At 53.2% G+C, this 13691-nt stretch overlaps 1 protein-coding gene across 1 annotated transcript in view; it reads left to right on the top strand.

Annotated features, from left to right (window-relative positions):
* The first annotated feature begins 718 nt into the window (after nt 1-718).
* The window catches only part of KCNG2 (potassium voltage-gated channel modifier subfamily G member 2), a 44191-nt gene continuing 31218 nt past the window's right edge, over nt 719-13691 (top strand). Inside the window, exon 1 of the mRNA XM_081800984.1 lies at nt 719-807. The gene's annotated coding sequence lies outside the window, so the exon portion shown is untranslated. The remainder of the gene's footprint in view (nt 808-13691) is intronic.

The raw sequence follows: 13691 nt of genomic DNA, 5'->3' as shown, positions 1-13691 counted from the left end.
AGGACCTTGTGTTGGAGCCTGGAGGTAATACTTCTCACACTGTATAGTGTGGGGCTTCCGAGCAGCTGTCTAGTTTGCAAATGGGAGGCCGGGAGAAGATAGGAGAAAGGAGCAAATTCTGGAAATTTCTTATGTTTTCCTCTGTCAAAACCCTGCATGGGGTGACTCTATCTTTGGTAGATGGGAGGGACAGAGTTGTTAGCCATCGTGATATTAAATTGGCAAATGGGATAAATACAAAACGTTCCCCCAGAAATAGAAGTTCTCGAACTGGGGAGCTGTGGTCCACGTGACCACGGGTGGAGTTCAGAGGGTCCAGGGAAACCCCAGGCTGAGCCAAGGTGATGTGTACGGTAACATAAATTATACACAAGCGATGGACTGGGTTGGTTAGATTCTCTAACAAGTTCATGGCCCAACCAAGATCAAGAAGCCATGCCCTAAAGGGGGATTGGAGGGGCCCCCGGGAGGCTCAGTTGGTTAAGCGTCCAACTTTTGGTCTCAGCTCAGGTCATGATCTCAGGGTCCTGGGATCGAGTGTCGGGCTCTGTGCTCAGTGGGGAGTCTGCTTGGGATTCTCTCTCCCTCTGCCCCTCGCCCCGCTTGCTCACGCGCTCTCTCCCTCTCTCTCTTCTCTCTCTGTGTCTCTCAAATAAAATACATCTTTTAAACAAAAATGAGAAAATAAAAGGGGGATTGGACATGTCGTTTCAGGGACTTGAGACACACTGGCAGAGGTCTGACGGGATGGCACCGTTTGCGAAGGGCCACCTGGGATGAGCCACCACACGGGGAAACCGACCTGGGGTAAGACGCATGCCTACTCCCAACATCCCACTAGGAGGAAACCGGAAGGCCGATCTTTTCCCTGAAGCCATCTCTTTTAAAGAATCTTACCATATGATGCCGCAAACACACTGATTTCCTCGGAGCTTAGATGAGGAATGGGAAAGAGGGTGAACTCTGGGGAAGGAACCCGAGGATGAACTGGTGAGCACAGCCGCTTTGGACACCTGTCCTCACAGGACAGCGCCCCACAGCCAGCCGCTCTGGGAGGCCAGCAGGCGACGGCCAAGGGTACCACCCTGAGTTTTAACTAAAGAGTGGGATAGAGGCAAAGTGATGAACTGGGAGTCCCCCAGAGAGCCTGTGTCCGCTGTCCCCAGCCCTATCCTTTGTCCCGTGAGTCCCCCAGAGTCTGCCTCATCCTCCACGGGGCAGTCGTGGAGCAAACGCTGGGGAGCTGTTTATTCTTTGAGCTTTGCACCAAGATCCCGGACTGAAGGCTGTGCAGGGATCTAGGTGCTCATCACCCCAAGCAGAATGGTGTCACTAGCTCCTACCCAGCTCCATGCATCCCAGTCTCGCACCTGCCCCCCAGGCTCTCCCACATGTGCCCCCTGGAGGGTCCTTCACCTGCCCCCCAGCCTCGCCCGTACCTGCCCTCTTCCCCAGCTCTCCCCCACCTCCTCCCCTGCCTCACCCGCACACCCCCTCCCTCACCTGCCCCCCCAGGCTCTCCCACACCAGCTTGGGCCTCTCCCCTCTTCAGTCTTTGCTGCTACTTTCCTCCTCCCTCTTCTTCCCACTCTCAGCTGTTGTCCAGAATACCACACCTCCCTCCTTGTCCACTCTTATCTGGCATTTAGAGACCTTAAGTCTGGAGAAGACTAGAGATTATTTCATTCAACCCTCAGTTTGCTGCCTGGACCCTGAGGCCCTGAGAGATTTGGGCGGTGGGCCCCAGACGCACACAGATGAGGCCAAGACACCATCCCCCTCCCCTGATTCAGTCCTCGGGCTTCCCCGCCTCAGTGGCAAGAGTCCTATTGGGCCAGCACTCGGCGGTCACAATAACTTCACACACTCAGACGTGTGGTTTCAAAGGAGCATCCCTCCTCCTCACAGCTCCCGTGTGCCCGCTGCAGCCCATGGGCAGAGGCAGGTCAGCCGTGAGCTAGAATATAGAATCGGGCTGGTCCTCTCTCATCAGCGTTCGACTGCGAGCCAGGACTCACCCCTTCGGCAGGGAAGGTGGAAGCTTCATTTCCCTTAAAAATTGGCAGAGAAGGATAGCATGTGAGTTTTCTTTGTTGTGGTGTCTCTGTGTTTCTCAGGCTCCACAATTGGTTCAGGATTTCTTGACGTCTAACCTAAATCTTTTGCTGCACTTTGATGTGACTGTTAGCATTGCTGGGAGCTTCACTTGTGATTCTGCTTTTCTTTCAACGCCCGCATCTTAGTGGTGTTTGGGGAGTGAGAAAGCAGGAGCTATGAACTTAGAGAACAAAACCCAAATCCGCCACAATAGTTTTAGAAGCACACTTTCACTAGGACACCCCACAGATGGACAAAGAGTTGAGCAGGTCAAAGTGTGCTGCATACATGAATGAATAATGGACACATCAGTGTAAGCGTATTTTAAAAAGATTAATCTGTCCCATTTGGTCAAGGCCAGTGTGGTATATTCTGACAGATTGCCGTGAACAGAAATATGACACAGCAGATCCGCACATAGCCGAGCTGAGTCCTGGGGCCACACTGTGAGCAGCATGCACCAGGCTCTATCCAAAGGCCGTCGGTGGCTGCTGGTGATGTTAGACTGAGCGGCCCGGGAAGAGAAAGGAAAGCCTTAGTGACCCACAGCAGATGGTCAAGAGTGGGAACGCTCAGCACAGAAAGTAACATCATGAGAGTTATGTTTCATTGGTGTAGTTTTTTTCAGGGTTTTGTTTTTTGGCTGTTATTCTCCAGCTTTTTTTAAGTGAAAAATCTCAAACATACACAAAAGTTGAAAGAGTAGTTTAGTGAAAACCTGGCCATCTGTACGTACATGTGTGTGTGTGTTCACATATATATGAATAATGATCCATCTTGCAAGTAGCTTACAGAGATCAAGACATTTTGCCCCTGAATAGCTAAGTATGAATCTCCTAAAAAATAAGGTGATTCACTTCCGTAACCACAATACCATGTAACGCTGAAGAAAATTAACAATAATGGATATATCATGTCCAAATGCAGATTTCCCCAATTGTCGCAAAACTGTCTTCTGTAGATGTTTTGGATAAAATTAATCAGGTTTCCACACTTCATTGTTTGGTTGTCTCAAGCTCTTTGACTCCTGATTCTAGAACATTCTTCCCACGTTTCGATTTCCCGCGTCATTGACTCTGTGAAGAATCCAAGCAGCTGTTCCGCAGAATGGCCTTTGCTCACGTTTGTGTGTGGTGTTTCTCACCCGCGCCCCGTATCCTCTGGATACGTGGACGTGGGTCTCCCTGTCACTCAGGGTGGAGCCCGATGGCTGTGTCAGCCACTGCACACTGTGTCATGTTAGAGGCCCATAATGTCAGCGTGGCCATGCCAAATTGTGCGATGGATTCAGGAGTGAACCCAAAATGTACCCATTGTAAGGCCACACTCGCCCTCATGATGTCTGGGTGGCCAGTGCAGGGCACATGCCCATCCCCCAGGGGTGGCAAAGGTTTTTCCCTCCTCCATACTTCTCTCTTTTATTACCGCATCTCTACAGACTCATGGGCCTCTGGTTACTCGTGTTTCACAATAAGCTGAGTCGTTACGCACCCACTCTCGGCATCTGCCGGTAGGACCCTTCCCCGTGTGCCTGTTCACCCGGGACTGCCTCTCTGCTTACGGTCACAAAGCACTGGATCTCACCCCGGATTCCGCCTGCCTCACCTTGGGAATCAGTACTTCCTGGGAGATTCAGCTCAAGTGGGAAGGACCCATCCCTGATGGCTAAGAGCATTTTTAGTAAAAAGAGAAGGTATTTAGCTGTACGATCTTATGAGCTATGTTGGATGTGTTCATTCTATTCTGAGCAGCTACAACAGAAGGTTTAAATAAGATCCAGAGTCCCGTAACATCATGCCCCAAATTTCCAGGCTTCAGTGGAAAATCAGTCCAAGAGCCAGGACGATTCAAACCCAATGAAGGACATGCAGTAGACACACACCAACATCGAGACAGCAGACACGTCAGAATTATTTAAGCAGCCAGTGTAAAAACATTCAATGAGCAATTACAAATGAGCTTGATGCAGACAAGAAAATAAAGCCTTAGTAAAGAAACAGAAAGTCTCAGCGAAGGAAGAGAAGATATAAAGGAGAAGAAACTAGAGATTTTAGAACTCAAAAATACAATAAATAATATGAGAAACTCAATGGATGGATTCACGTGCCAATGGGAAGGATGAATGAGAGCATCCGTGGACGACAAGGCTGACCCATCTGGAGAGCAGAGAGAAAACAGACTGAAAATAACACAGACAGAGGCTCAGAGACTGTCATACCATAACAAGATCCAACATTCATGTCATCTGAGTCCTGGAAGGGGGAGGACAGTGGGGCTGAAAGTTCTTGGAGAAATAATGACTTAAAAATCAGTAAAAGATACAAGCCTACAGATTTAAGAGCTGAATGAATTCTAAACAGTACAAACAGTACAACTCCACACCAAGACACGTCGTGGTCAAATCTCTGAAAACTAAGGGGAAATTAAAAATCTGGAAAGCAGGTAGAGAGAAAAGGCACCTTACCTGGGGGAAACAATTCAAATAGCAGGAAATCTCTCATCAGAAGCCATGAGGCCAGGGGAAGTGAGACAACATTTTTCAAGTGCTAAGTTTAGCACAAGAAGTATCAGCTCAGAATCTTACATTCAGCAAAAATACCCTTCAGGAATGAGGTGAAATCAAGATATTCTCAGAATACACTAGCTAAGAGAATTTGTCACCAGCAGATTGGAAGTTCTCTGAGGAGGAAGAGGGGCTGAGGAGCCTCCGGAAGGAAGAGCTTGGTAAGCAAACGCGGGGAAAACACAACCGGCTTGCTGTTCCTCTGGAGCTTCCGGAGTGATGTTTGATGGTGGGAGTGAAAACCATCACGCTTGCTGATGTGCTTACAAAGGCTCGTAGAGGAATGATTCAGGACAGTTACAGATCGGGCGTGGTATAGATGTGTAAGGACAGTTAGGGATCTGTGCTTCACGCAAGCTGGTAGAAGAACACCACAGTAGACTGACAAGTTGTGTATACCTACTGCGGTGTCCAGAACAGCCAGTAAAACACTCAGAAACACTGCCATGAGTCCACAGAGAATTCTAAAATATGAGCAAGTCATGCACAGAAATGAAGAACAGAAAACAAAAAATAAAGTGGGACATTTTATTAAAAATTACATTATTACATTAATCATCAATAATTCCTTAAGCATAGGGGCGCCTGGGTGGCTCAGTCAGTTAAGCATCCATCCGACTCTTGACTTCGGCTCAGGTCATGATCTCAGCCCCAAGTCGGGCTCCACACTCAGTGGGGTGTCTGCTTCTCTCCCTCTTCCTCTCCCTTTGCCCATCCCCCTGTGCACATGCTCCCCCCCCAAAATAAATAAATAAATCTTTAAAAAAATAATTACATTAAGCATAAATGGTATAAGAGCACCTGGCTGGCTCAGTCAGTGGAGCTGATGACTCTTGATCTCAGGGTCGTGAGTTCAAGACCCACGTTGGGTGTAGAGCTTCTTAATTTAAAAAAAACAAAACAAAACAGGCTGTTTAAACCATTTTTTTTAAAGCATAAATGGTATGAAGAAAACAAATACCAAGTAAAAGGCAGGGAGAGATTAACAGACTGGATGGAAAAAGAGGACCCAACTGTATGTTGTCTACAAGAAAGCCACTTCGATATAATGACCGAAGCAGGTTGACAACAGAAGGCTATGATGTGCAAACATCAGTCAAAGGGAAGGTGAAGTGGCCGTATTTTGTATTTGATAAAGCGGACAAGGGGCAGACATGACGGCCAGGACAGAGAGGGGCACTCTAGAGGCTGAGACTCAAGCCTTGGAGACATGGCCGTGCTGAGTGTGTGCACAAGGAGCCGCCGAGGGGGTTGGCTGTGACCAGTTGAAAGCAGGTTTGCGGTGAGCACAGTTTCTCTGAAAAGCCCAGGGAGGTGGGTTTTGTAAATAAAGAGAAATTTATTCCGGAACGTACGTGGAGAGGCAAAGGGACTAGAACCAGCAAAGGCTGTCTTGGAAAGGAGCCCAGGTCCAGGTCTGGAGACACGCTGCACGCTGTCGTGGCCGGACTGAGTGCACACTCTGAGGGACGGAACAGAAAACCCACAGAGGAGACACACAAACAGGCCCAACTGGGTTTTTTTTTTTTCTTTTTCTTTTTCTTTTTTTTAAGATTGATTTATTTAAGAGAGAGAGCGAGAGCATGAACAGGAGGGGCAGAGGGAGAGAGAGCACGAAGCTGAACAGAGAGCCAGTCTTGGAAGGCTACCTAACAGTCCATCTATATTCCACTCCTGGGTTTTTGGTTTTTTTAAGTTTATTTACTTATTTATTTAAGTAATCTCTACACCCAGTCTGGGGCTCGAACTCATAACCCCGAGATCAAGAATCACAGGCTCCTCCAACTGAGCCAGCCAGGCGCCCCCACCACTCTTGGGTTTGACCAGAGGACGGGGAGGGGGATGCTGGTGTTTACTGGGGGTTACAGAGGGGACAGGAGGGAGGTGGGCACCTGGGGGCCCCTGGGGTGGTGGTGGTTCTGTCTGTGTCACCCCACGTCCTGGCGGTGCAACTGGGCTGCAGGTTTGCAAGATGCTACCGCGGACAAACCTGGGGAAGGGCACACGGGATCTCTGCAAGCTTAAAATTAAAAGCTTAGTTTAGGGGCGCCTCGGGGGCTCAGCCGGTCAGGCATCTGCCTTCAACCCAGGTCACGATCCCAGGGTCCTGGGATTGAGCCCCGTGTTGGGCTCCCTGCTCGGCGGGAAGCCTGCTTCTCCATCTCCCTCTGCCTGCTTGTGCTCTCTCTCTCTGTCAAATAATAAATAAATAAAATGTTTTTTTAAGTTCAATTTAGAAAGTCTTTGAAGCAGTGTAGACCTTGCTTTATACACAGCACATCTTGTGCATACATACACAAGTAGTTATTACTTACCAAATTTCTGTGTCTTACCATAAATCATAACTGGAAAATAATCGTCAATTTTTCTGTCAACAACTTGGCTAAAAATAGGTCTAATCAGCAAGTTTTCAGTTCTGTTCATATATACACTTTAGAAGCCTCTTGTAACTTGTGTTGCTTTGACATACAGAAAATAAACACATTTCAAAATAAAATAATTGAACACATATGAGTTTAAAAAATCAGGGACTCCTGGGTGGCTCAGTCGGTGAAGCATCTGCCTTCGACTCAGGTCATATCCTGGGGTCCTGGGATCGAGCCCTGCAAAGGGCTCTGGGTTCAGCGGGAAGCCTGCTTCTCCCTCTGCTCCTCCCCCTGCTCTTGCTCACTCTGATTCTTCCCCAAATAAAGCCTTTTTAAAAAATCAGAAAGGAATTATAGGAATAATCCTAATAAGTACTAATTTTTAAGACTATGAAAATCTCCTAAAAGTCATGTTTTATTTAAAATTATTTACCTTTGGCTCTTGGTTTTTAACTGGTAGGTGATCTTTATCGTAACTCATGTAGCGTTTGTCTTGTAGGACAGTGAGAACCTAAAACAGTGCACCTCCTCACCCGGTGTCAGCCTGTGAGCTCTCACGTCAGGAAATGAGGGGGCTCGCTCGGTCCCACGCCAGCTGGCTGGTGGAAGGGGAGAGCATCTTATTGAGACCACGTTTCCCTGGTGTCCCAGGGCCTGGTCCACGCATCTGCTCTTGTGGACACGGGTCATCTGGGAGGTTAAGTGTTTCGACCACAGAGCGGAGTTTGCTCCTGGGAGAAGACCAGACACGCGGTGGGGGCGGGGGGGGCGGGGTTGCTGGACAGATGCTCCATGGACAGACGTCCTGGCCACAGTGGCTGGTGGTGAGGAGAGGGGGAGTCCACTCCGCAAAGACACCCGAACCAAAACTGAGGCAGGAACAACCCTCAGAGGCTGTAATTGCTGCATTAATTATCTTGCAACATCTGTAGTGTGAAAACATTTTTAGATCCTGAAGCAACAGCTGTGAATCGGAGACCAAACTGCTCTGAGCTTCCTGCTGGCCAGGACGCCCTCCCCTGTCTCCTGTACCCTGTGGCACAGATGCCCCAGCAGCCTCGCGATGTCCGCCAGCCTCCGGGGGGATGTCTGGCTTTATCGTGTCTCCCCTTGTGGGGCTGCTTGAATGAGCCTGGTTTGAGCCTGGTCTCGCCCTCGGCACCGCTGACGGGAGGGTGCGCGTCCCGGGCCCCGGAGCGCGATGGGCAGCCCCCACCTCCGCCTGTCGGTGCCCTCGGTGACCTCCCGAAACTGCCAGCAGACGGTGCCCCGTGTCCCCTGGTGGGAGCCCTGGTCTGGAAAACCGGCCGCGGTTTCCTGGAGCCGCTCTGTGGAGGCCTGGCGGGGCGCGTGGAGACTAACAGGCCGCGGGGAAGGCGTCCTTAGTGTAAGCAAACGCCCCCACACGGGCACCCCCAGAAGCTCTGAGTGATTTCAGTGCAGAACTGAATGTCGCATGTCCCAGCAACTGCTCTTTATTACGTTTCCCAAAAAGCCTCTGCGACACTGGGGTGACCTCACTCTGTTCTCACACATCCGCATGCAGGAAAACCCCGCGGACCCCACTCAGAGGCACTTCCTCAGCTCCGGTCCACCCTCAGCCTCCATTCCTTTATCCAAAACTCATTGTTCCCGAGCACCTACTAAGCACAGGTGGTGTTCTGGGCATTCGGGACACGGTGGTAACGCAAGGACACCACCTGCCCTCCTGGCGCCCCTGTTAACAGAGCCCCCTCCTGGCTCACGGACAGGTGTCCCTCCCTGGCCGCCCGCTCCCCGCGTTGGGGCTCGGCCAGGGGCGGGGACCGCGTGCAGCCAGATGGGCCTGCGGGTCTGCGGTGCTCACGGCAGCTCCGAGGTGCCCCCAGGCCCTGCCGGCCCCAGCGTGTGGGTCACCGCAGCAACACACAGCAGCTGGCTTCTCTCCAGCCCAGCGTGGACAGCCTGTCTGCGCTGCATGCCTCACGCCCGGGGCCTCAGCTCAGGGGCTGCAAGGGCTCGCTCGCTCGCCCGACAGGTGGTTGATGCCGGCTGGAGCCTGAAGCCACGTGTCGCTCCCTGTGTCATCCTGGTTCCTCACGGCGTGGCCCCGGGGCCCCACGGCGAGGTCCTGACAGGGCGGGAGCCGGTGGAGGCCTGTCCTCAGAAACCACGCAGCACGCCACCTGCCACGGCGCCTCGCGGGACGGAGCGTGCTCCTGGCTCCGAGCTCCGTCCAGGATGCTGTCCCCAGCAGGACGCCTGCCCTACTAAGAACAGGTACTCCACTGAGCCTGGCCAGAAGGCCCAGAAACAGGGCAGTGCACCTTTAGGAACACACCGTGTGCATCAACGTGGGCTGAGGACTCACGTGCCAGCACTGTCCTAGGCGTTCACACGCCCTCTTCGGTCCTCTCGAGGAAGCTGCTGTTGTACTGTTATTGATTCCGTTTACGGGTGTGGGACCTGAGACATCCGTGGGGTCGCACGGCTCTCAAGTGCCAGAGCTCGGCGTCAGTCGGCGGTGGGGCTGGAGCTGAGGGGATTACGAGTCCCCGTGGCTGCCACCAAACAGACTGCTCCTCAGCGACATGACTCACAGAGGAAGCATCCTCCCTTCTCAGGGGGTGAGGCCAGTGCCGTGAATGTCCTGCCGCTCAGGGGGACGTTGGTCTGCACTCTTCACTCCCTGAGGAACATCTTGTATCCAACGTAATCACTGCTCTATTTCTGTGATCCTAAATCACACCAGGAGCCTGAGCACGGTCCGGACGTGCTGAGTCCCCCCTGAGATGCAGACTTAACGAAGAGGACGTGTCCCCACAACGAGGCGCTCACTCGGCAGGCCCCGGAAGGGCGTGTGCGGCCCAGGTGGCAGGCTGCTGTGTCCCTGATGGGGCCGCGGCCGCCCCGGTCCTCCCGCACCCCGAGGGGTCCGCGAGCCAGGTGGGCCATGACACGTCAGAGCCGGACCGCCATCTTGCTGGTGGGGACGCTTGACGTAAGGAGGACGGAGCTTCTCGTGGAACCCCAGCCGATCGGTGGCAGGGCCGCAGGTGAAGTCCAGGCCTGCTGCCCCCGACGTGGTCCTTCTGGGCCTCAGGTTCAGGCCTCAGGCTTCTGCCTTACTCGGACCCTTGCCGTTGCTTCTGGGGAAATCATGTGGGCCGTGTTCTTGGGCCCCCGACCAGTTCAGCCAGAAACCTCCCATGTGCCGGGCCGTGGGCCGGACCACATGCCAGCCACGCTCACGCCAGCCTAGCTGCCATTCAGGGGGCAGGTGACGTGTGGGGCAAATAGGCTGCAAACGTCTGGGGCAGGTCTGAGGCTCAGTCATCACTAGCGTGTCCCTTCAGCGACACTCCGGGGACCATGTTGGGGTGTTTGATACGTCAGTGGGCACAAGAGAAGGCAGCCATACCCTCGTGGAGCTTCTGTTCCAGCAGAGCAGAAGGGAAACCAACAGTAGATAAAACAGGTGAGCAAGCTGCCTGCTTCTCCAGGAGCAAAGTGCTAGGACAAAAGGAAGCTCTCGGCAGGTTGGAGGCCAGGGACGGACGGGGTGTGGGGTGAGCTGAGGGACGGGGGCAGAGCTCAAGGGGAGGTAGGATTTGAACAGGGACTGTAGCTGTGGCACTGGGCAGGTGCCCAGGGCAGAGGAACAGCCCCAGGGAGGCGAGGGGCAAGAGGACGATGGGAGGACGCCGCACCAGCCGCGTGAGCACCACGTGGGCCGGACCTTCGTCCGTGGGAACGGGCACCAGGGGAGCTTGGGTTGGAGGGATGGCTGGAAGGCCTCAGGAGCCCCCCTGGCTGCCGTGCTGGGCACAGAGGACAGGTTGGAAATCTGTCCGGAGCAGGTGGTGGCTCAGACCAGAGGCATTCAGTGGCTGAATGCTGCCGCCCATCAACACAAGTCAGGAATTCCCCAAAACATCAGACGTGGGGTGTCAGCAGCCTGTGATCAGCCTCGAGGGACTCTTGCAGAAGGTCTTGGGATTGGGACCACAGGCTGGCTTGAAGCTGCCGCCGGCCTGTGCTGATGGGCAAGGCGGTCGGGGACAAAGGTGCATTCGTTCCCTTCTGGGCCCACACGTGGCGTTCCTTCCCACAGGATGGACACCGCTCAAGGGGAAGCCGGCCTCACTGTGAGCCTCCTGACAAATGGGGGGTCTGGGTGTCCTCTTCTTCCAGCGCCCGACCTTGCATGTCTAGTCCTATAGAATGCCGTAAGAGGAGGAGCATGACCTCCTTCCACTGGAATCTGTGAGCTGGGCATAGTGACTGAATGGCCAGGCTGGCTTTGACGTCCCACTTTGAAGTCAGTCTTGGGAGTGTGTGCGTGTTACCAATGTGAGCTGAAGGTCGAGGGTGCTAGGGGTTCGTGTTACATCACAGAACATTGCACCAGGTGTCAGTCACGGTGTGGTGAACCGTCCCTGGCCAGGCACCTCCCGAGTACCACCACTGAGCATCCACAGCAGCGCCCACCCTCTTGGGACTCATCTCAGAGGCTGGCCTCCATTGTCCTATGGTCCTAAATGGGCTAGCCGGGAGCCCCTTAATATGCTTTCCTAAATACCCTTGGATTGTAAAGTGAGGAAATAAAGGTCTTACACGTCCCACAACACACAAAAAATGCCAGGAAAACGCTCTCCGGTGTCAGAAGCACAAAGTCTTCTCAAATTCTGAGAAGGAGTCAGATTTCTGTCCCCTCGAGGAACACTGGTGGAAGACTCGGGAATGGACAGGCTCTCTGGGGCTGCAAGGAACCTGGAGGTGTCCCCTTGCCAAGCAGCCCCGAGCGACAGGTGCGGCCCTGAGGAGTGCAAGCACAGCCTAGCTGTCCTCATGCAGCTACACAAGGGATGGTCTACCCCCCATGGCGTGTCAAGCCCCTGTGGACACAGAAATGCCAAGACACAGAGAACACTTAAATATACGGGACTTTTGCTCACATCCCGATGGTGCTTTGGGGCACTATGGCTCTGCTTGCAGACTCCGCGTGCGATTTGCTTACAGCTCTGTGGGCTCCCACTTCACTGAAAGAACATCTGGCTGAGCCAAACCCCATCACAGGTTAGCTGCTCTGGCAAAAAGACGAAGGCAAACAGGTTGGCAGGACTGCATTAGGTCCTGGGTGAGTCAGCAGGAATCAGAAGGGAAAGGTAAGTGCCAGAGTGGCCAGCACCCAGCTCCGTCCCCCAGCTCCGCGATACGTGGTTTGCAGTCTGCCAAGTGCAGCCAGCGGAACCTGCCTCTGAGGGTCAGTGCCCGTAAATGACAAGGGTTCATGGAAGTCCCAGACCCAGCAGGCCCTCAGACGGTCTCCCGAGTGGCTGTCACCATGCTCAGAACCCCCGCCCCAGCTCCTAGTGCCTCCTCGGTCAGCCTTCCTCTCCCTCCCCCACCCACGCTGCTCCTCTGGGCCTGGCTTCTGTTAGTGTGGCCAGGAAAGGAGCTCGGGGACTTCCTGGGAGCCGTGCCCTCTGCACCAGCCGTCACGCCAGCCATCTCCAGATGAGCTGGGAAACAGACCGCTGGGGCATGAGCCTCTCCCACAGGGCCGTCCGCAGGACTCCACGTCTGCTCCCCTGGGGCAGGGTAACATCCCTCTCCATTGACTCTGGGTCCCCCGTCATTGTTCACAGCACCCTGTGCCTTCGGAAGAGAGTCCCAGTTTGGATGACAAACTACATGGGGGAGGAAGGTGATCGGCTGGGCAGAAGTTGGCATTGTGAGGTTCACAGAGACCATATCATAAAAGAGCAGTAATTCCTATGAAAGACCCAGTCAAGCAGCCCAAGATAGCGGCTTTAAGTCCCTTTTCTTTCTACAAAAAGCAGAAGGTTCCATTCTTGAATCTAAGAGCCTGGTGCATAGGAGGTGTTGAATGATCCTTAGTTACAGGGATGAATGCATGCATGCATGAAACCACTGATAACGTTCTCTTTTAGACACTTTTCCCTGCATCTTCCTGTTTCTTTGAAGTTCCAGGAACCGTGTGCTCCACACACAGAGCTGGCCTCACACTCCCCAGATGTTTGAGCTTAGTTCCTCCAGGGCAGAGTGGAGGAAGGGACGCAGAAGCAAGTAGCTAACTTGGGAAGCAACTCCAGGAATGCCAGTCTGGAGTGACCAGGAAGGGAATGCAGGGTGAGTCAGCCAGTGAGGCCCCTCACAGGACTAGAGAGCTCTGGGGTCTCTCAGCCCAGCTTCTCAGCCCTGGTGAGAGCTGCCCCTGCGGACACTGAGTCTCAAGCATCTTCGGTCTCTGCTGGGCAGGCAGGGCAGGCCCTGGCAGCCAGAAAAACCCAGGCAAAGAGACCCAGGTGCTGGCAGCTAGGAGTCCACCCAGGGTGTGCACAGGCCCGGGGGGGGATGTGGGGCCCAGAGAGACTTGGGGACCAGGGGACATGGGTCCAGGGAGACCCAGGGACCAGGAAGACATGGGTCCAGGGGGATGTGGGACCCAGGGGGACTCTGTTTCTTGTTCCACTCCTCCTGGTCTCTTTGGGTAGGTCTTTTTTCCCCTGGTGTTTTAATTCCTTCTTTCATGTCTTTATGTATGTTTGAAACTTCTATTACCTAAAGTTCCTAGGAGCCTACTCTTATTATTCATGTGCGTGCTGATATTTGCTCATGTGGGTTGTTGCCCTGTGTGTTTTAGAATTTTGTTTTGTAAA

Source organism: Leptonychotes weddellii, chromosome 13 (genome assembly GCF_054177405.1).
Source record: "Leptonychotes weddellii isolate Sample4059 chromosome 13, ASM5417740v2, whole genome shotgun sequence".
Classification (NCBI taxonomy): domain Eukaryota; kingdom Metazoa; phylum Chordata; class Mammalia; order Carnivora; family Phocidae; genus Leptonychotes; species Leptonychotes weddellii.
This window is presented reverse-complemented; position numbering and strand designations above follow the sequence as displayed.